Here is a 22244-nt window from a genome sequence, read left to right as displayed (position 1 = left end):
TCTGACAATGTAAAACATAATATCAGCAAAAAAAAACTCATGTTAACACAATCATGAACACTGGTAAAACATTATGAGTTAGAAGGTTTGTTTAATTTTTTCTCACTTTTCATTTTATTTTTACCATTTGTAAAATTCAGTGATTTAATACACAGACATAAACAGAAACAGTCAGAAGCTACGGAAAGTAAAACAACCATGTATGAGATGTGACTTGATTAAAATTACAAAACATTTTTTTCCATAAGAAGGTACTCAGGTGTCATGGAAATATACAACTATTGTATATGCAATATTTAACAGAAAGATACACAGTCTCTTTGTACTGCATGGAAATTAACCCATACCATACTGAAACAGATGTCTGTTTTTACACACATAGGTGACTGCAGTCTTCAGCCCTGTGTGCCCTGAGAAAAAGTCTGATTCCTAAAATAGTCTGTTTCATAAATCTTCTTATTGATTCGTTTTCCTCAATCAATCAATGCACTGATTGAATCAGTGTGATTTCATTTGAAAAATCACAAAAATGTATTTTTAATAATACAAGCGACCTAGCGGCCGATATAGCTCCGCTGTGTTTATGTAGAGAATAATATTTTCGACACATGTTGATGAAGAAGGTGGAAATCTTTGATAGCTCAATGCAGTGGCCAGTGAAAAGTGGCTAAAATAGCTGCAAAAATACACAATTGAAGATTTCATCATAGTTTGAATATATCACATCAGATCATCCCTAAGAACATGTCAACCAAAGTTATCTGATGAGTAGTTTTTTGAGAATAAAATTTTTCTGACCAAAAATGGCAACAATTTCCCCCAAAAATAAAAATTGCAGATTTCATCATAATTTCCATTAATATCATTATGTTCATCTGTAGGAACTTGTACACCAAATTGCAAAGCTATCAGATGAGTAGTTTTGGAAATACACATTTTCTAACCAAAAATGGCAAAAATTGCCCCAAAAATACAAAATTACAGATTTCACCATAATTTCAATATATATTACTTAGCTCATCTGTAGAAACCTGTATACCAAATTTCAAAACTATCAGACCAGCACCTTTTGAGATATACATTTTTTGACCAAAAATGGCAAAAATTGCCTTAAAAATGCAAATTTGCATATTTCTGCACAATTTGAACAAATCTGAAATAGATCATCCCTAAGGACATATGTACCAAATATCAAAGCTATCTGACTGGTAGTTTTGAAGAAGAAGATTTTTAAAGATTTTTTTACCAAAAATGACAAAAATTGCCTTAAAAAATACAAATATGCAAATTTCACCGAGATTTGAACAAATCTAAATGAGGTTACCCTATGTAAACTGCATATCAAATTTCAAAGAAATCGGACAAGCGGTTTCAGAGTAGAAGATTTTTTTACCAAAAACAGCAAAAAATGCCCCAAAAATACAAATATGCAAATTTCACCACGATTTGAACAAACTTAAGTGAGGTCACCCCAAGTGAACTGCATATAAAATTTCAAAGCAATTGGACTTGTGGTTTCAGAGGAGAAGGCAATTGTTGACGGACGACGACGACGACGACGGACGACGACGGACGACGACGGACAACGACGGAAAATCAACCTATTTGATAAGCTCCGCGTCGCTGACAGCGGAGCTATAATAATAAAATCAAACGCAGGTACTATTATTCAAGATAACGCTGTGATGCATTTAACTGCAACTTTTCATATTAACATATATTTTGATCAAAAGTCATAACGAATCCCAGGGTACTCAAGCTGCATACAGAAGCATTGGGAACGCATTTAAATATTGGATATTTATTTAAAAAACATGAATTATTTGATTTGGGACTATTGTGTGTAGCACTAATCTTGCAAGGGTTTATGAATCATTAGTAAACTGTAAATATAAAATAAGTTGGAAAACATCAATAATTTACCACAGACAGAAAATCCCTTAAAGATTATGCTACAGTGGTTTACCAATTTCCTTTGCCATTTTGACGAGTTGCCTATTTTCTAAAACCATTGATGGAGTTTGGAGACAAATGTTCAAGGAGCGATGTAAAACTTAATATCTTTTTCACTGTTGTTAACATCATCATTGTCATGGTTGGTTGGACCATAGACAGTAGTTTCTCTACTGTCTGTGGTTGGACCTGCTGGTCTCTCTATTCTCATCAAACCTTGACTTTCTCATCATCATTACTTAAAACCCAATGAATGGTCAACTGTAAAGTTTCCGTTCTCTCTTGACATCCTGGATTGCTCTCTTCAAGGGATTTTTTCCCCATAAACAGCCTGTCACAATCAACAAGGTTTTGAAAAATTCACTTGATGTCTACGTGAAAGTTTGATACTAAAACACAAATGAGCAGACTCTGAACTTCATGTTTACAACAACTCAGGGCAAGGTGGTGTTATCAGAGACTCTCCTCAACAAATGATGCAAATCAACCAATGGCATCAAAGAATAACGTTACCATAATGATGCATTGAAACGACACGTACATATCAGTGATTATCTGAACCTGATTGATGTTACAAGTCAGAGAGCATATAGCCATAGATTGCCGGTAAAATACAACCACTGTCACCCCATATGACTGGCTGCCTTTGATGGAAAGACGTCTGGCCTTAATTATCTGCTTTTGAATAATGATTTGTGCATTTTTTTCCATCTCAATGAGACACAAGATCAACTCAGAGGGATATATATGAGAACGTTGCTGGGTATGTATTGCTAAGTGACTGCACAACAACTTTGCTGTGCTTATTAATAAGTACACATCTGAGAATACATGGTGGAAGTTTTCCTTCTGGTTTACTGATAAACTTCCTCAACGTCTTAAAGAAGTGTGCTGTATTAAAAAAGCACACCCATGCAAGGTCTTGTCATATAAACACAGTGATCAGTTTCATCAATTTCAAAGGTCAGCAGAAAAATCCTGCTACTCGGATACTCTATAGCCTTTACTGTAATACAACCTACTTATTTGAGTTTCTTTTACTAAATAATAGAAAGTTCATTGCACAACTACAAGGCTCACAAATTGAAACACTTCACAATATGTTTTTGAACTTCGACATTTCACTTGATCCATAATTGACACTTGATCACACAATGTTAGTTTTGTTAAAATGTTTACAGTTTTTTGTTACAATTAATCCATGTGAGTTTAATTTGAATGTTCCTTGATAAAAAAATCCTTATCCAATCAAATGCTGCTTGAAAGTTTGAACCTTCAAAGAAAGAACTGCTTGTAAAAAGAAAAACATTGGAGATGGTACCTAAATGCTGATGGACAAACAAGAGTCCTATGGGACAACTGATGTGATTTATGTTCATAGTGTTTTGTGAAACATGTTATTCTGGGTTGCATATAGTTCTGGCGGGTTGGCAGCTGCTATTAAAAGTTCTTTGAATTCCCTAGTCAGAACCAGAAAGGGTTACGTCCCTTTCAAAATGTTAGGATGTTACACAGCTTTTAATTACTCTGTCAAAAATGAGAAAATAGCGTCAATGACACTTTGCTCACATTTGGTTAGATGTGGCAGGCCTGAGTGAGTAAGTGTACTTATGATATTTAATAGCTTCTATGGGCCTTTAGCTTGTAATAACAAAATCAACCTGTCATTGGCTTGGAGATGTTTGGTTTTGTTCCTGTGCAAATCATCACAAACATGTAAAATTCTGACTCGCAGTTATTTAACTTTCCACCAAGCTTATACTTTTGCTGCTCAGTAGTGAATTTTGGTAAATGACAACTTCATTTGAACAAATTCCCACTTACAGTTGAGCATGCATCTACGGTATGCACTAAATACAAACTTAAGGTGAAATATAAAGCGGTTCTCAAGTTTTTGCAATTGGACCAGGGAGTTCAAGAATGAAATATTTGGCACTTTTTGGACCAAAACAGCAAAATTTTCCCCAAAATACAATATTGCAGGTTTTTTCACAATTTGAACAAAAGTGATATAGATCATCCCTAACCTTCGTACCAAATTTCAAAAAAATCAGACCAGCAATGTCAGAGAAGTCTTTTTGACCACAATTGAAGAAACTCAGCAAAGTTCATCCTTACTTAGGATAAAGCAATCGGACAGGTGATTTTAGAGAAGACGATTTTTTGACCAAGAATGGATAAAATTGCCCCACAAAATACACATAAAAATGTCACCGCAATTTGAACACATCTGACTGACGTCACCTATAAAATCATGCAGAACAAGTTTTGAAGCAATCCCACAAGCAGTTTTAAGAAATGCCACAAAAGCAGTTTTAGAGAAGATTCTTGACCAAAAATGGTTAAAATGGCCCTAAAAATTCAAATATGACAATTTCACCACAATTTGCACACTCAACTAAGGTCCCCCCCCCTCGATATGCATATGAAGTTTCAAAGCCATCAGACATGCAGTTTAAAAGGAGATTTTTTTACTAAAATTGCCCCAAAAATACTAATATGAAAATTTCACCACAAATGTGAACAAATCTGACAGAGGTCAACCCTAGGATTATGCATGCAAAGTTTCAAAACAATTGACCATGTGGTTTCAGAGAAGATGATTGTCTGACAAAAAAAAACAGGGTAACACAATTACAACTATGAAAATTTCACCATAATTTGAACAAATCTAACTAAAGTCAGCTTAAGGAACCTGCATACCAAGTTTCAACAAAATGGGCCTGTGGTTATGGAACTTTAGCAATTTGAATGATATTGCCTTGTTTTACCTTATTTGCATATTTTTGATACTAACATGTTCATTTGAATTCACATCTCCGTCCCTGGGAGCATGTGTACTCTAAATACTATGATGGTAGATGCTGCAGTTGTGGAGTTTTTGATATGGACGGACATACATACATACATATATACATACAGACGCCAATGACTTAGTATATAAACTCTCTTTAGTGTATTTTATATATATATATATATATATATATATATATATATATATATATATATATATATATATATATATATATATATATATATATATATATATATATACCAGATGTGCACTAAAAACAACCGTCGAAAAGTCAAGGTGATGAAAATATTTGTACTTTGTAAGACGTAAATATTGTAGGAGTAGGTTGTAGTCAAAAGCTGTTTCACTGCAATTCCCTCTTTCGTGTCCCACAGCAAAACACCTACATTTATTCTTTAGTGGCTCAATCAAAGGATTGAATAAGGATTGGCGTTCTGGTACTTCATGGCTATCAGCCTAATGGAGAAAATGCCAGTTTTCACAGTGAAGCCATATGACATGTCAACATGAATAGACATGCAAATGGAGTCGCAGTAATCACCACATTCTGCTATAAATTACACATATTTAGACTTTCTTTCAGTCAAACTAATACCTTTGTGGCTTACACAATTAATGCATTGATGAAAGAAGCAGTAAAAAATATTTTCTTTGTGGAAGTCAGATCTCCTGTTCTGATCTTTCATCATGGAAATCCCAGTGACAGTTGACAACATATTATGGTACATGGGCTGTCAATGAGTATCACATTTCCTTCCTATCCTAAGCAGGTTTTTTGTGTAAGAGGCTTGACGAGCCCAGTCTCTGATGCTAAATGACGTGCATAAAAGCCTTGTAGATGAGACATTCATGTAGCCAACAGTCAAAACTAATCTAATACTCTCAAGACTACAGATTACAGCAAATTACAGAATGTATGCTGTCCGCTGCCTTTTCTAACTTCTTATGTACTTCCAAGCTGTTCATTTTTACTCCTGAAAACAGACACTATTTATGTACGGTATTTGTGTCATACATTTTTTATTTTGTATAATGTATTAGGTTATAATTTTGCAATTTTCATACACTTTTTCAAGAGAAGTGTAGGTGTAACTGGCATTGACTAATGATACGGTGATACTTCCTGGATTTTCAAGCCTTCAAGGGTAAATGTACACCTTGACAGTTTTATTTTTGATACAGACAGTCCGTTGTAAAAATGACAACAGATTCTGCATCTGGGTCAATCGGGAATGTACATGACAGAATTGTATTCATTTTAATCCAAAGTGTATTGTTTATGACTATCACACGAATAAGGTAATAATACCTAATTGTCTCTGCTGAATATTCATAAATTGCTTGTCACGCACATTGTACAATTTGGTAAATAATTCAAGGTTAATGTGAAGGAAATGATATGGTCCAATGTCTGTGATTCAAAAGTACTCTATTAAGATATTCTACTTTTATCTGCAGGTGAGAAAATACAAATGATAGGTGATCACTGACAAAGATCAGTACTATAGCATTGTAAATGCATCACCTCTGCATATGTTAAAAGAAAACTGCTAAAATAAAAATAACTGAAAAAAGATAATTTGCCTCCAATAGTACTTGTCCAAATGTTAGGCAACAAAAGAAAAAGCTTTTGTTTCTTATCCCCATATGCATCGATCCAGACTAGCCTTTTTGTTTTTTACGTTCACTTAGAAAACTTGTGTGGAAAAACTGAGTTTGAAAATTGCTACACACTGCAGAAAATGTAACATTTTTTGTATGTAGGATCTCATACGCACGATAGTTTTCAACATTAAAGTTATCACAGTCATTATGCAAGATGACAGAATTACCATTGCATATAAACATTGCTGAAAACAAAAAAAAAAACCAAAAATAAAATAAAGAGCCATGTCACCATTTCAGCTAAAGACCTAGGATAAGAAACAAACCTTTTATTTGTTTTGCCTAATTGGCAGCATTTATGCTTGAAAAGTCTCATAAGTTTCATAAAACTTTAAAATCTTATTCCAGTCAATGCGTCTTCCATTAGTGGTCATTCATTTCCCTGTACTTCATAAACAGCAATGTCTGCATTCCTGTTTGCCACTGTAAACTTTAATCCTAAGAATCCCTTCCCTGTTCAGATAATACCTGGTAATCCAGGCCAACAAAAAATAGCACAGAAACCTTCTCTAGGTTTGCATTCAACGGCTCCAATGTAGCAATTAAATACAAATGCTACAATTTTTGCTATGTTGATAAATGGATTTTAACTCAAATGCAACTTTGCTGCCGCAATGTTCAATACAGTAACAGTAATTTCGCTATAGGGAAGCAGACATCAAAACGGTAGGTAACAGATGTGAGATGCTTGGTGCACATAATACACTTTAATGTCCATTGGAAAGAAATGGGTCATTAAGCATTGCTATTAACTTCCTTAGCCCTATTGGTACGATCTCTATTTTTTCTAAGGGTAAAGAAAGAGCCAATCACAAGAAATATATCTATAATCCACACATGATATTAGTTTCAATGGTCTTCAGATTTTTCTCCATGACAACATGTGTCCTGTCATGAGGCTTGTTGAAAAAGGCATTTGCTAATTTCATCAGGGTTTTTAATTGAAGTGTCTTTGACTTCATGTTTTCTGCAATGTGCTTTTTGCTTCTGAAAGAGATATGGAAGGTTTTGCAGTAAGTTAAATTCTGTGGAACAAACAGTAATACTACATTATCAAAGTATGATTTATAGTTTCATTTCAGCTTTTAAGTACTGAATTTTTGTTTTAATATGATCATTTAGACATGCATACATCTCAATCCATTATCATCAAATCATTGCAAAACCTACTGCTTTTTCATATCACATCTGCTACCCCCGTACAAAACCACGTATCTGGATAAAAAATGACGTAGTTGTTCTTTTCTAGTGCCATGGTATCAGTTCAATGTTAATTCAGCATGAAATGAATTTCTTCAACACTGTTGACATGACAACTATTCATACACGTTGAGGTACTGCAATATTATTTTCAACATGGTGAAATGACAGTTACTGATACAAACTGTCTGTTTTATAATATGATAGATCCTTTACTTGTTTTCCCTGTAGGAAGAACAAATACACTGTTATAGTGTTATCATGAGTTTTTCCAAAGAACACTAAAAATTCTGCACTCAGAATTTTTGTGAATTGATTTTCAAACAAAGAACACTGACTGCTTCTTTAAATACATAAACTATTTTATTTCCATTGCATTTTATATATATCAGTATAAAAAAAAATGTAGGTTAAAATTTCAAGCATAAAATATTTTATATTGTTTTCTACCACATGTCATCAATTTTGATAGTGTTCAACAGAATCATGCATGTACCAGCAGGCAATAACCACGAATAACATATTGTTCCTTAGATTTTCCTGGAAAAAGCCCTGATGAAATCAGCAAAATTGTTATCACATCTTTTATGAATCTGTAAATTTTACTGATGATTATATCATGCTGAAGCTGGTCTCTCTGCTGCATGTGTTATGAGATAGATACAAAAAACATGGTTGTTTATCAAATCTATTCCCATTTTGCTAGAACAATATGAACATGGTCACTGATGGAAAACCTAAACAAAACGTGTATTTGCAGTTCATTTCAAAATGTGAATGAGTAAAAGTCACCGCAGTGAAGAGCAACTATTTCAAGTATTCTCTCTGTCAGGTTTAGTGGAAATCTTTTGATAGCCAGTTAAGCCAGTTTCAAAAAAAGTGGGGGGGGGGGGGCCTGGAGGAATTCAGGGGGGGGATTCGAAAATTTTTGGGGTAGTCGAGGGGGGGACTTGAAAGTTTTGCTCTGCCTATAGGGGGGGGGACCTAAAAATATTTTGACTCCCAACATTTTGATGTTGTCCAATGGTTCTAATGTTAGTAATAATTAAACAAAATCTAGAACTGTTTTGTCATATTTTATGTCTTTAATCTCGAAAAAGTCTAAAAATGTATGAATGCCCTTAAATTTTCATAGAACAAGTTGGCCTTGTAATGGCGCAGGAGCTACAACTGTTGACAATTTTTCAATGTTTCTATGCAATGTATCAAACACAGTTTCTGGGTGTCTCTCTACAGCATGCTGCTGAGAAAGACAATGTTCAGTTTGTCAACAAAGCTGTTTGTCTAAATATTGGTGATAATTGAATGATGCAAATGCACGGTACACGTAGGCTGTGTTGGCAAGATGAATACTGGATAGCTGGGCAAGAACACAATTGTATAAACTGAACAAAAATATTGTCAAAATAAAAAGTTAATACAACTACTGCCCTGCTACTACATACTGGCAGTGACAGTGATACATGTAGCTCTGACTCTGATGTAGTTTAAGAAGAGTTTCGGTCATAGGACACTCAATCGACAGTGAAACATACATCTACTTGTACACAGGATCCAGCCAGAGAGCAACACGTAGAAGACTAGGGAACTAACAGTTACCATGGATTTTTGAATTCTGGCATATGAGAACAATCAAATATTAGAGAAAAAAGATGGGGTCACCATACTTGATCTTATACAAATGTACGATGAAAAGTCTGTTTTTCTAAAATCACTTAAAATCAATATATAAAACCATTCATTTCAAGTTCATGCCATGAACGAAATTTTCACATCTCATTGTACCAATAACACAAAAGTACAACTTTGAACAGTAAAGACTAATTTAAATGGAAAAATGTGTGACTCAATGGAATCTTTTATTTGTTATCAAATTTGCCATTATTACACCCAAAATTTCTGAGATTAAAACATTAATATCATGGAATATTTTAACCTTCCAGTATAGTCAATTTTGTAAAACATTTTATAAATGGCATCTAAGTTGTATTTGTCTTGTACTTTTGAAAAAAAAAATTCGGTAGGTCACTGTGCTCATTTTTTCACAATTTGGTTAAACGCAGCTAGGAATACACAATTTTCATACTCTCTCATGATTGTCATTTTGTGTGTTTTTCAGCTGGTGCCATTGAATTGGCCAGAGTTGGATAAACTCAAGTCGGCTTAGACTGAGAAATCCAAAAAGTTCACTGATGTATTTAAAAATGAATCAATTTAAGAACTTGCCCTAGGTATATGGCTCTACAACCTGCTGATAAGAGGTAGTGTTGAACATTTGCGTGCAGAACCACACATTACATGTTTTTTTTTACTCTGCGTGCATTCCTTATAAATAAGTGGCTATATGGTAATTGGGGGGGATTGAAAATTTTTGAGGGTATTGAGGGGGGACTTGAAAATTTTTGAGGGTATTGAAGGGGGGATCTGAAAAAAAAATAAGATTTCAATCGCGATTCCTCCAGCCCCCCTCACCATTTTTTTTTGAACGCGGCCTAAAGATTCAGCCATTTGTTCTTAGTATTAAAGGCTGAGAGGCAGTTCCCTTCTATATAGATAAGAACTGCCCATAGAAAGGTCTTAATTAACATGTTTCCCTCTAATTCCCTGTAAACAGGTCCACAATCAGTGTTGATAGCAATGGGTTCGGGCAAAACCATAAAGTTGAAAGGTCATACCAGAGTTCTGGATAGCAACTAAAGTATAAGGCATTACTAATGCCACTTTCATTTTTGCATGGCTTTTATACTACAGCAGGAATTAACATTAGCTTTCACAGATTAAGTCACCTGGTTCACCATCCATAACTGTATAATCTAAAGTATAAACATTTACTTTTTATGATATTAAACTTAGAAAAGAATAACTTAATATCTAAACTGGCAAGTGGCAACATTCTCACTTGTGTAATTCATACTACAGATTTTTAAAAACAGATACAGCTGATCTGTGTCAGTGATGTATTGAAAACAAATGCAAATGTTTACAATCTATGCGGTTCGATTGCTTGGATTATATGCCTTTGTACCTCATAGTCACTGGTAGTAGAATAAAGGTAATCAGTATATGCCACATTCATAGGCATACATGTTACCTGCAGCAGTCCAGAAGTTGTTTTAGAGAAAACATGTGACTAGGGGTGTTTCTATAGGTTAATGTAGCGGTACAAATCAGAGTATTTTAAAATGAAACTTAAATTTTGAAAGAGGAGTGAAACCTGTTCATGACTTCTCCTCTGCCATAAATTTGAAAAGTTCCCCCACACCCAGTACATCTCTCCTCGTACCTTCTCAACTCTGGGAAACCTCCCTGCCGACCATCTTACAATTACAAGGCTCCCCACTGCCCTCTCACTATCACAAGTCTCCCCACTGCCCTCACTCTCTGCTGGCCCTCTCACCAGGCTCCTCACTGCCCTCATTTCCTGCTGGCCTTCTCACCATCAGAAAGCTCCTCACTGCCCTCACTCCCTGCTGGCTCTGTCACCATAACAAAGCTCCCAACTGCCCTCACCCTAACTAGAATTCTCCAAGTTTCTTGCTGAGTAAAATAACCTTTCATCCACTGAGTATAGCTTGCCAATTCCCGATCAACTGAATCAAAGGCATACCCACCCATGGTCTGTCAGCCTGCCTGCAAGCCAGGAAGCAATTTACAAATAGCTGTTTTAATGAAATTCTTTGTCAGCAGCCGCTAATATTACACTTCTGAGGAGTCACCGAAAAGCCAAAAAATTGTGTAGGTGGATTGCAATACCAAAAATAGCGCCAATGGCACTTGATCACAACTGGCACATTGTGAAACTACTCTATCTCTGGGTACACCTGTACATGAAATACTGAATGGGTAGGTGCTGCGGGTTTGGAGTTTGTCAGTAAATGCACACAGAAAACAAAGTCCCGAAGTAGCGAATTCCAGCCATTTTCAAACCACACTGTTTGTCAGTGGGGTAAGCAATATTCGCAAAAATCACATTTCCAGGCTAATAGACTATGTTTTACGAAATCACACGTCCTTTTACAAAATAAAACGATCTTTGTCTTTAAATCAATGCGCCAGTAAACAGGTCCAGCAGCTAGTTATGTCATCAAGTCGGTAATGTTAAGGGTCATAACAAATGTGAGAAATCTAAAACATTAAATATGTTGTTTTTTATCAATTTTATTACCAAAAGCGCATGAAAATCTCTGATACTTTGAATCAGCCATCCTGCATATTTGTAACATTCATCAAAACCTCATTTCTGTTCCACAACTCATTAAATAGTCCACAATGCAGGATTGTGTACATTCCAAAACTACATATATGAAAGACCCCTAAAATCAATTAGTTAAAGGGGGCAAGAAATTTTCCAAAACTATCTAACCGCTGCTCTGTTTGGCTCCATTTTTCTGAATCGGAACCTTGGAATTAGTCTGAATATCTCTACCAAATATCAATGCAGTCTGTTCAGCAGTAATGACCTATGGTCATTATGTTAAAAAATACCGCCAATGGCGCTTGGACATAATGACCGCCTAGTATTATCGGCATTTATCAACAACCACACTCACTGTGAATTAGACAGACCACGAAGTCAATGAGCAACATATAGCTGACAGACTATTTTTCACATTGCGATTTTAAGCTCATTTTCATGAGAAAAGAGACATGTATATGTATATGGAGAAAAAGCAGAAGACATATTTGTAAATTGTTTGTTAAGTGACAATCATATATGCATCTCTTGAAATTTTGTGGTTATAAGGTATAACAGTAGTGTAAGAATAATGAGGTATGAATAAGTTAGTAAAGCTAAGTTGACAGTAATTAAGATTACAAAATTATACACTGAGCTGGGGAAATCTGATTGAAATAAATGTTGAAAAGTAGCAAAGTCATGGTCATCTTTTGTCTAATACCTTGTGTAAGTTCATGAACTTTACATAAATCTTGCTATAGATTTGTTGCTAATGGGCAATAACTGTGTTTCAGATCATTTGAGAGCAATCTATCCATGACAAGTTTAAATTGTAATATACTTCTATTTAAAGGAGAGAAACTTCTCAAATAATTTTTTTCCCTGTAATTTGCTGTGAGAACACATGGACAGATACTCAGGACTCTATGCTGGTGCTACCTGATAACTAACCTACAACTTGTAACGTCATTGTCTAACCTGTTCACCCCAATTTCCTGTAGACAGGTCCACACTCTCCATTGATGACAATGGGTTTGGGCCATACCATTGTAGTGAAAGACTGTAACATGTGAGGTTGTGGATACTTAATCTCTGGAATGTCAAAGTCTGCATATTGACTCAAGGATGTTTACTTAACAAATGCCTAGGGTCATCTCAAAAGTGAGAATCTAAACTATGAAATATGTTTTTTTTAATGCTTTTGATGCCCAAAAGACCATAGAAATCTCTTATACTTCGAATCAGCCATCCTGCATATTTCTAACATTCATCAAAACCTCATTTCTGTTCAACAACTCATAAAACAGTCCACAATGCAGGATTGGTGTACATTCCAAAACTACATATATGAAAGACCCCTAAAATCAATTAGATAAAAAGGGGGGTTAGAAATTTCCCAAAACTATCTAACCGGCGCTCCGTTTGGCTCCATTTTTCCAAATTGGAACCTTGGAACCAGTCTATGTATCGGTATCAAATATCACTGCAGTCCGTTCAGCAGTTTTTGACTTTTTGTCGTTTACGGAAATGGACGACATCAAACACCGGTTGAAACCACCTCTATATCACAACTTCCAGTTGTGATAATAACCATCTCATAACCATTTGATATATGTTTTCCAGGAAAAAGAGAAACTTAAGGTAAAAGTATATCCTACTTTTATGTGCCACATCTGGAATGTGCCGTAGAGTACAGTGACTCTGTGTTTCCGCTGCAGCTCGTTTTTTTTGCATTTTCAGAAGAAAATCAGGTGTTTACGAAATATTCTAGTTAGTATTTGTACATTTTGCGAAGATATTTGACCACAAACCACTACGAAAAAACGTTTGAATGGAAATGTAAACATTGTTTTTACACCAAACCTTTCATTTTGCCGAGTTTGTAACGGGAACCTGGCATGGCATGGCCCAGAAACTTCATGGTTTTATATGCAATAGAACACGAGTAAGTGCTTCTACTAAAATGACATCGTCCAAAATCTTCAACCAACCAATGACTCTGTATCAACCATAATGAAGTCTCTGTGCTCGTAATGCACAGGTTTTAATGTTGGGACCACTTTCGGCATGAAAGCCGTCTTTTAATTGGACAATGCATTTCAAACACAGACACACCGCAGACGTCACATGGCGCATTGCAGTTATTCACATACGGGGCGGTCAATACTGCTTGCCATGACGATGACTAAACTAGTAAGTGGTCCGATCTCCAAAACTTTAATAAGGCATTGCCAGTGGCAAGCTTTATCAGACAAAGAAAGAGATCGAGTAGCTTCGGCTACAAAGAGCCACAAACTGCGAAATTGCTGGAGACTTCACAAAAAAGAGCATTGATTACCGTTTTGAACTAGGTGAGCTCAGCAAGATGAAGTTGTCCCTGGCCCTGTGCAGCAGATTTGAACGTCATACAGAGGTACCTACGTTTGAAATCAAAATTGGAAAATAATTTTAAAGATGGCCATACCAGTTCCGTAACTTATATCTCATTCAGTAACATGATTCGAATATTGACGGCACGCGATTTTAGATATATTCAGGGGTCTAATTTAACTTCGAAAATAATTTATTTTGGGATCGAGCGTTGGTATTTTACAGTATACTGTACTACTGCAGTATTTATTTTTTATTCGGTCTAGTCTATTTTAATATCCTCTTTTATTTTCTTCAGCGAATCAAACCATTATTATTGATTGGTTTACATTTGTGTCTTTTTATTTTATATGAATTATCATCGTTTTGATGGTCACTTGTACAATCATGGACAGTCTTGCTTCTACTATCATTGACAGTCTTGCTTCTACTATCCATGGTCCGTCCACTCAGCATAGTACTTTGTACTATGGTGCAACAAAGGTCAACATGTACGACCTAATTTACATAAATATCAAAGCTGACAAAAACCCCGAATATGATATATAAAGCACGTCATCGTATCATTTTTGTAAGCAACCGAGGATGAGAAACAAAACTTAATTTTCTTTTTGTTAATACGTGGTATTTTATTGTCATTTAGGGAATATGACAGGACAACATTGCTGCACAGAACACAATATTGAAAAATGCAGGTCTACATTGTTACTTTCACTGTCTTACATTTCAGTATTTTCACTGGAAATAAAGATATCTGACTTCACAAATTCAAACTTATGAACGTACCAGTATTATTTGCTTCAATTGACTGTATCAACTATCATAAATTCAAGAAATACAGTGAAATTTAGAGTGTACTGGGATGGCCTAATCACGGAGGAAAAAAGTCTACGGTAATTATTGCATGAGAAAATTTTTCTCAAAATGAGAATTTTTTTAGCACACAATTCTCACTTTTGAGAACATAACCTGCTGACCAAGAGGAAACCCAGTGACTGTATTCATCCAATGCGGAGTTGATTTGAAGTGAAGTGTGGAAGAAAAGAATGGTAGACAGTCATACAGTGGTGTCATTGGATGCTGGGAGTCGAAGTAAATTACCCGCCTGTTTTGCATTTTTTCCTGGCTACTTTTCACTATCAAAAAATTCTAGGGCTAGCCATATCGCCAGTCAATTTAAAGATCACCCATGGCAATGCTGTCACGCAACGTAAGTATCAGATCAGCAGTTTGGTGTCCCCTTTCCCAACATGTGTGTACACAAACTCATGTTATACGGCCTATTCAGTGACATAAGGCTGTATTCTGCTGGCAGTATATACAGTCTGCAGTTAGTGAATGATAATTGTTCTGTGTGTATCATTTGATTAAGTTGTTCTTTTATTCCAGATAATACTGATTAAGATGAAGATTGCGAGGACATGGTGCAGTAGTTTGTTGGTTGTTGGACTGTTCTTAAAGAAAAACCAAAGAGACATGAAACTGGCTTTAATTTGGTTCATCTGTTTGGTCTTCAGGTACTCAGTACATAATCATTACCTGAGCAGAAATTCCCACCGAGTCTCAGTAAATTTACCCTCAGACATCACCAGTAAGCTCAATTTTCCACTTGTAAATTTCAAGTTTTGGCTTGCAAGAGGGGGACTACCTGACTCATGCTCCCCCTCCCCCACCCTTCGTTCACTCCGCTCACTTGTTGCTCGCTTGCTCCCGGGCGCTTGCTGTGCTCGCTCATAGCAATATCCACCTACTTTCATCCTCCTACTTTCAAAAGTAAGGAAAATTAGCACTGGTCATAACAATTGACATCTTATCCTTTAAACAGGTAGAGGTATTAGATGAGGTTAGCAACTTGCACATTCTTGTTAACAGTTTATTCCAGGGGTTTCACTACCTAGTAGATTATAAACATACGGATCTACAAGGTACGTTGCTTTGTGAAAGGGCTTCAAGAACACTTCAAGTGTATGCTTTCAGCCCTTATGCATGCTTGCAGTTAGATGAATGCTCTTGGGGAGATCTGTCCCATGAAAACTGGAATACGTCCTTGACACCACATGTGCTTGATTGCAACCGTATGTCTACAATCTAGGTTTACGATCAGTGACAAATGAAACTACCGTCAGGCAGCACTGCAATAACAGAAGTGATTGACATCTGTTATACTGCCTATCTTGCTTGTTATCTTTTAAACGAACCTTCTGATTCTGCCTCTTGTTTGACTGACTTTGAAGTTTTATTGGCAAAACCTCTGCTGATTACTTGTGCTATTACAGCTGCACATGATATATAGTTTGAATGATGGACATTCCAGTCTGTCTGTTCTTACTGAAAGTTAAAAAATTTAAATTTTTAGTCAGTGTACAGTCCCTCAAGTTTAAAGAACTTATAGATTCTAGTTTGAGACTACGTGGTATTCGATATCACAACAGATTTACCAATGTGACTACTTTTGAACAAGTTTTGCAGCACTGAATCAAAATATGCGCATTTCCACATCACAAGAATATTGCACAACATCAACAAAAACTTCATGAATTCTCCATGTAATCTTCCAACCAATAACTATGGTTTGACCGAACCCAATTGTTTTCAATTGTGACAGCTGACTCATGCACTGAAAAGAGGGGGTTACAGGTTAAGAAAATATCACATCAAGTCACTTTCAATGGGAAAGTAGTATCCTACTAGATCAATCTCATTAGATTCATAGAGAAACTATATATCAATTACACCACACTCCTATCTGATCAGAAACTATGTAAGTCTGAAGAAAGAAGATTAAAAGCTGTATGTATTTTCAGTAAAGGCGTTTTGGCCAAAAATGAGAAATTTGGCACAAAAACCTACATACTACTTAATAATTTTACCATCATTTTGGAGAGAAGTTGTTTTAACCAAAATTAAGAAAATTTGCCTCAAAAATTTGCATATGCCAATTTCACCATCTGGATAAGGTTATCTCCGAGTCAAGCCACATAGAAAGCATTCAAAGCTATCAAACAAGCATTTCTCAGTCAAAGACAAAAAAATGATAAAACTGGCACTGAAAATGAATATATGCAAATTTCACCATCGTTTGATAAAATAGGAACCCAAAATGTAGAATTTCATTCCATCTGTAGAATGATACAATATGAATTAGGTTACCGTGTTCACTCAATGGTTGATCACCATGATTGCAATATACACAGTCCTGTTTTGTCTGCCTCTTCCTTTTCACTGGCATGATGTGTGCTGATTGACTGGCAGAACAGAAATGGATTACCGTAAAAACCCGATCAATTCGACCAGAAAAAAATAATTACGATTTCAAAATCGTCGATTTATTAGGAAATTAAAACTGCCGAAATAATTTAGTGGTCGAATTAATTGGAACGACGAGGATGAAATTTACGCGAGACATGTTTGCCATGTTGAGACTGCTTCAAAGCATGGACTGTGGAATTTTTTGAGGTCGACAAATTAGGTAACAAAAAACCTCAAACACACCTGGGTGTCACATCAAAATCAAAGTGGCCGCGATTACAGACGGAGCGATCTGTGACACTGCCACCGGCCGCTCGACGGACGACGCGTAAGTTGACATCGTGTGCCAGCCCTTGGAAATATATAGTAACTCCCTGACAGGCAGATGAGATAGTCTAATGGCGTTGATGCATTGAAAGTTTGTAAAAATAATAAAAAATGACATCACCGATCATAAGAAACGTGGTGTTGAAGATAATAGTTTTTAAGAGAAGACTATGATGACCATATTTCTGTAAGTATTGTCTAACTTTGGAAAACCAACATCTGAAGATTTACTTCAACCAACACTTTTATATTTATTCTACTCTTATTATAAGATTAGTCGAATTCCTGGAAAGTAGGTGTACATTTTCGATGTCTGTGTATCGTCTATACCGAAGTCATATCCGAAACAGTATAATCAAATCGCGACAGCATAAACCTCTCTCTCTCCCTCTCCGGTATTTCGATATTTTATATTGTCGACATTTATATATAAGTCTGAAGTTTCAGGTCACTGCTCAATGCAAGTAGTTGATGTCAATTTTCCGTATCGGGCATGGTCTCTATCGTCTCTCTAATCGTTAGTTTTTTCCTGTTATATTCGATATCAGACTCAAAACACAACGTGAACAATGCTGATAATATATTGCATATTTCATATCGAAAACCGGTAAAGTTCGTAACTGGTGACATGTCACGGCCTGGAGAAAGTTCATCACCATCGATCGAATGTCCGTGACGCTTTTGCTGCCAAATTGACATAAGACATATTGCACAGGGAACTTCGCGGTATGGCAATTATATGAATTTTGCCGTGAATAAAAATCTGTGACTTTAAACTGGCCGTACAACTAACAGTAAACATGGCGGAGCAATGATACCGACTTCAGAGACTTCGATTTTTTTTTCATTGCGACCGCTGGTGAGAGCGAGTCGTCCGGTGGAATTTTTTCCCACTGGCTATTTGGCTTTGAATTTTCAATTGCCCTCATGTGCTAAAAACAAGACGGGCGTTCGCTGTGAATCAATAAGCCTTTTGAATATGAAAAAATCGGACATCTGAACCTCAACTCGCAGCTTGAAAGTTGTTCTCCGAATCAGGACGGGGACATCGGTGAGGCCGGATTTCACGTAGCTTTGGAAACCGACGGCTCGTTCGTTGTAAGAAAGCATGCGATGTACGTCACATGCTCTCTTGGGCCTTGGAATTTCGCCGTATCGCCTCTACAGACTACACCGTCTATTACCTAACCATGCTAACAAACACACGATAGTTCAGTAACATATTAATCTACCGATCATCGACCGTCGAACCCTTCAAAAACAATGGTCGTGGTCACGGATTCAAGGACGTTCACATGAAGACACGATCAATAAGTGGGGCGCAGAAATATTTTTACTGGTTTTGAGAACTTGTAAAATAACTTTGTAATCTGTATATCTTCGCACATCGAACCGATATTGTATACCTATCACCGTCGAAGTTTATGTCTTTCACTGTTGAGTTCTTTTTATCCAAAACACATATCCAGAAGAGTCCCACAGAGCAGTCAAATGAAAGGATAGTTGCTTCAAACAAATGAAATTGCACGAAAGAATGAAAATCAACAGCACATCCTGGACGTGATTTAAAACAATAGCGCTTGTGAATAGGACTATTCTATTTGAGTAACGGGGATGGAAAGCACAGAACTGTAAAAGTACTGGAAAAACGTGCCATTTTTCTCGCAATTTTAGCAACTGTAATGACCCTTTATTCTTTACTAATACCTTTCCATAATTGAACAAGTCATCGTTGATGACACAGTCCCCGCTTGTCCATTTTGTTATAATCTTTGGTGTCTAGGTAGCTGTAGTCTAGGTAGCTGTGGAATGACATTGATGCAACGGGTGCATCAGGCCTGTGACTTGCATAATAAAGTAATCTGAGGAACGTTCAATAAATGACTCATCTCTGCCGGTAATGACCACTCAAGGAACTTTTGATTACATCACACATAACGATGCCCTTACTGCCTCCAGTGTCGTGATTGGCACATACTATACATATGGTTTGGTGGAATTTTCGAAATGGTATGGGATCGGGTATGTTGTTGTAATCAGCCATTTCGGATCATATAATGAAACAATTTAATGTGCACAAGAATGCAGCCATAGTACTTTATCTTCGTATCACGTTTGAACAAAATCAGTCCATCGAGGGACAGTGACCTATGTTTATGTTTCAAAGACATAAAAAAATCACACTAAAATTTAAATCAAATGGCTGTTTATTGACCATATGGATCATAGCACAAAATTAGTAGACATGCATATGTATGCCATAGCACTTTATCTTTGTACCAAGTCTCAACAACATTGGGTAAAGAATATTTGCATATGATTAAGCCTCAAAGACATGAAAAAATCCAAAAATGACCATCTGACAGCGATATTGGAAAAAAATGACAATCTGGCAGCCATATTGGAATATGTCACGAAGTAAATTGACATGTGCGATCTTTGTGCCAAGTTTGGACAAAATGGGTGTAATGACCTTTGAATTATGATTCAAAGACATGCAAAATTCCAACAAAATGGCAGTTCTGCAGCCATATTGGATCCTATCCCAAGCTTAATTGATACATGCATATGTATGCCATAGTGCTCTGCCTTTGTGCCAAGTTTGAACCAAATCGGTTCAAGGATGTTTGAGTTATGGTTCAAAGACATGAAAAAATCGCAAAAAAAATGGCCGCCTGTTGGCCATATTGGATCATATCACGAAATAAATTGGTGTTCATATGAAGGGCATAATGTTTTGCTTTTGTGCCAAATTTGAACAGAATCAGTTCAAGGATGTCTGAGTTATGGTTCAAAGACATAAAAAATCGCAACAAAATGGCCGCCTCACGCCCATATTGGATCGTATCGCAATATAATTTGACATGCATATGTAGTACATAGTGTTATGCCTTTGTGTCAAGTTTGAACAGAATCGGTTCAAGGATCTTTGAGTTATGGTTCAAAGACACGAAAAATCGCACACAAAATGGCCGCCTCGTGGCCATATTGGATTGTATCACAAAATAATTTGACATGCATATGTAGGCCATAGTGTTATACCTTTGTGGCAAGTTTGAACAGAATCTGTTCAAGGATGTCTGAGTTATGGTCCAAAGACATGAAAAATCGCAACAAAATGGCCGCCACGCGCCCATATTGAAACATATCGCGAAATAATTTGACATGGATATGAAAGCCATAATGTTATGCCTTTGTGCCATGTTTGAGCAGAATGTGCTCAAGGATGTCTGAGTTATGGTCCAAAGACATGAAAAATCGCAACAAAATGGCCGCCACGCGCCCATATTGAAACATATAGCTAATTAATTTGACATGGATATGAAAGCCATAATGTTATGCCTTTGTGCCCAGTTTGAGCAGAATGTGCTCAAGGATGTCTGAGTTATGGTCCAAAGACATGAAAAATCGCAATAAAATGGCCGCCTCGCGCCCATATTGGATCGTATCACAAAATAAATCGACGTGCATCTGTAGGTCATAGTGCTATGCCTTTGTACCAAGTTTGAACAAAATCAGTTAAGCAGTGTCTGAGATACTGTTGATGACGGACGGACGGACGGACGGACACACGGACGGGACCCAATCTATAAGTCCCCGCCGGACTTCGTCCGCGGGGACTAATTAAACTAGGGTTAGGGCTTATACACAAAGTGTTCACTGATGTACAGAACTTTAAAAAAGTACTCTGCTAGGAACGAGCAGGGGTTTACACGCTAATGGGCGCAGTAAAACAATGGGCACGTCCATAGGTTCAAGGACGTTCACGGCGTAAAATTGCTTAGACTTGTTTTAATATCTGGTCATCGGTGTACTGCTACCTGTGAATCGAAACGACAAGTGTAGGCCTATAGCTTTGAAATTTTATGGGAGAGAGACACCACGACTGAGACCTGCAGTAGCACAACAAACTATTCCGAATTGTGCGTCCGTGTTTAATACAGACATCTCTCGTAGGTGATTCTGGTTTCTCAATCGAATCAAAAGTCCAACATTTACAACATTGACATAAAATATGTCTGAAAACTTTTGTTTTATTCAACCAACTGATTCATCTCCTTTGATATCCCCTAAGCTACATGTAAACAGTCCGGAAAGACTGATATCGATGTCTCCCGGGCCCCCATGCAGTACGGCCGTACGTGTCCAAATATTTCAGTGTTATACATTTTCTTGTCCTTCTCTTTCTTTCTGAGCCAGTGTCATTATTGTGAACACGGCTAATAAATAAATAATAATATTTCTTCACCGTTTTGCAAAATATCTCGTCAACCGGGCGAATGGGCAACGTCTTTGAACGTTGGTCAAAACTAATGACACTGTAGGTCAGGATATCACATCGGTCAAAGTAAGATTGAATAAGGAAGACGAAAATGCTTTCATCGATTGACAAAAATGAGAACAGCGTGTTCATTTTTAGCCGGATGCCGGCCAAATTGACCGGCTACTTTCGTATTTTGGCCGGCTACTTTACAGCACTGTTTCGCT

General features: G+C 36.6%; 1 protein-coding gene across 3 annotated transcripts in view; it reads right to left on the bottom strand.

Annotated features, from left to right (window-relative positions):
• LOC139149369 (protein dispatched homolog 1-like) overlaps positions 1–22244 on the bottom strand; it is a 152178-nt gene that overhangs the window by 74693 nt on the left and 55241 nt on the right. Inside the window, exon 6 of one of the 3 annotated variants that reach the window (XM_070721096.1) lies at positions 14149–14227. The exons of the other annotated variants lie outside the window; for them this stretch is intronic. The gene's annotated coding sequence lies outside the window, so the exon portion shown is untranslated. The remainder of the gene's footprint in view (positions 1–14148; positions 14228–22244) is intronic. 3 annotated transcript variants of the gene reach the window in all.

This window comes from Ptychodera flava, chromosome 14, assembly GCF_041260155.1.
Source record: "Ptychodera flava strain L36383 chromosome 14, AS_Pfla_20210202, whole genome shotgun sequence".
Classification (NCBI taxonomy): Eukaryota; Metazoa; Hemichordata; class Enteropneusta; family Ptychoderidae; genus Ptychodera; species Ptychodera flava.
This window is presented reverse-complemented; position numbering and strand designations above follow the sequence as displayed.